Source organism: Grammomys surdaster, unplaced genomic scaffold, assembly GCF_004785775.1.
Source record: "Grammomys surdaster isolate TR1022 unplaced genomic scaffold, NIH_TR_1.0 66, whole genome shotgun sequence".
NCBI lineage: Eukaryota > Metazoa > Chordata > Mammalia > Rodentia > Muridae > Grammomys > Grammomys surdaster.
Genome location: NW_021604568.1, coordinates 7,711,915 through 7,714,251, shown reverse-complemented (window position 1 = coordinate 7,714,251; position 2,337 = coordinate 7,711,915). Strand labels below are relative to the sequence as shown.

Below are 2,337 nucleotides of genomic sequence, written 5' to 3'. Positions count from 1 at the left end.
GAGCACTGAGCTCCCTGCAGTAATTAGCATAAAGGGGTAGGTACAGAACAGAGTAAGAAAAAATCTGAAGGAGAACAGCTCAAGAGTGCGTCAAGGCAAAACAAAGCAGGTGCTTTAGAGACAGGAGAGATGTAGCCATCCAATGAGAGAAAGAGAAGAAGCCAGAGAACGTCAAACAAACCCGAGACAAAGCTGACTGGTCACCTCCCTCAGGCGGTTTCAGAGACATATGGGAATCCGAAATAACACACACGGAAAAGAGTATCTCAAGAAACATGGGGATGTGGGAAGAAAGGAAATCAGGAAATGGCTCGAGGGGTGGAAAAAAATACATGGAAAATTGGGGCAGGCATATTTACAGGACTAAGAGAAAGGATTTCCCAGGAATCCGGAGAGCACCAGCTTTCCATAGCTAGACCACTGGTGATGGTTTTTTCGGATCTTTAAACTAAAGGCATCATTATACTTGAACATAGAGTGTTTCAGTATCATGTCCCATTTCCAGATCCTCATATTCATGGAGTCGGGTAAACCAAGCAGCCATTAATAAAGGCTCACGTATGCTCTTCGCCTCTGAGTGCTTCAATCTCCTGCAGGTAATTACACGAAAGGGAAAACCATGAGAAGTACGAGCCCTCGTGTTAAATGAAACATCCAGTCAAATGGAAACTGATTTCTACCTAGAGCTATGCAACCTTGGTATTGTCGCCCAATATCTATTTTTACCAGAGTACATAAAATCCATTTGTAAAATCAGAAAAATCCATTATCTAGGCATTGCTACCATTTGTTTTAGGTTTTTCCTTTCCCCTGGCCAAATTTGAGAGTTTTTACTATAAAAAACAAAGCTCAATCTACAGAACAGTGCATGAAGCTTCCAAATTAAGTGAATGGAATTAATTGTCTCCATAAACCCACTCACAAAACAACAAGAAGCTGCCTTGGTAAGATATCATTCTAGAAATGATAAGGAAACCGGAAGCCTATATTAAGGAAAACACGGACAAATAGAATTAGAGTGAGATGATTTTCCTTTGTCGTGTAACCACTCCTGTCACACCTTCCAATATACTCATCGAAGTAAATGGATATAGCCAGCAGAGAGAACAGTATCAGGAGGTGAGTTTATTTTCTATAGCCTCTTAACGCCGTCTCTGTTGGAAAAATAACACTTCTGACAAGGCTCCAAGATTCAATTTGGAGAGGCTGAGACCTATGTGGCGAAGCCCATGAAAGTGTTTTGTTCATTTCTTTCGGCTCACCTTGCTTTCTTACAGACACACGGAGGGTTGAAAAGTAAAGAACCTCCCGATGATGAAGAGGAAGCAATCTGGCTCAGGACAGAATGATCTCTTGGCTGAAAAGACCATCTTACTCCAAGAACCATGAACTATTTCCCGTGTGTAATGTTTCAATTACTCATGCTCGGCTGGGAGTCAAGACACAGAGAAGCAAGTTTAGAAGAAGCAGATGCTGTCACCCCACTTCAGAGGGGGCAATGTCAAGGTCAGTGGGAACTAATAATGCTCAAAGTCCCTCCCAAGCAAAGCATATAGCTATGCTCCCCAAGAATCACTCTCTTTATAACTCAGGGGGCTTGAAGACACATTATTGCATGTAGGGGCCAGGGAATCTGGCTCAAACTAAACTACAAAATTCCTGAAGACTGATCATCAATAAAAAAATCAAGAAGGTAAATCAGACCCAAAGCCATCACAAAATAAACGTCTAGAGTAAAAGATGGCTCAAGCCATCCATCTCCTCTCTACAGCATCTGAGCGAACCCCACCTGTGTACTAATCTTTTGATGCAGAGTGACTGACACTTTATTCTACCACATCCAGTTTTGTTTCTCAATGTTGTAAAATTAGTTATAATGAATTTTCCCTAAAGAATAGCTGAATATGGGCTGGAAAGATGGCTCAGTGGTTAAGAGCACTTACTGCTCTAGCAGAAGAGTAGGACTCGGCATCCACATGACTACTTACAGTCAGTTCCAAGGAATCTGGTGCCCTCGTCTGAACTCTACCAGCACAGGCATACACACAGGACACCTACATACATGCTGGCAAGACATCCATACACAGAGTGTACAAGTAAATCTTAAGAAAGAAATAGAGGTGCTAGCAAAATGGCTCAATGATTAAGAGCTCTTATTGTTCTTTCAGTGGCCCTGAGCTCAATTCCCAGCAACCATGTGGTGGCTTATGGTTAATCATCTATAAAGGGATCTAATCCCTCTCCTGGCATGCAAGTGTACATACACACAGAGCACTGGAAACCTAGATAGATAGATAGATAGATAGATAGATAGATAGATAGATAGATAGATAGATA

The 2,337-nt window shown here is 41.8% G+C and overlaps 1 protein-coding gene across 1 annotated transcript in view; it reads right to left on the bottom strand.

The window, feature by feature from the left end:
• Positions 1-2,337, bottom strand: part of Cfap58 (cilia and flagella associated protein 58) — a 94,746-nt gene that overhangs the window by 8,144 nt on the left and 84,265 nt on the right. The gene's annotated exons all lie outside the window — the stretch shown is intronic.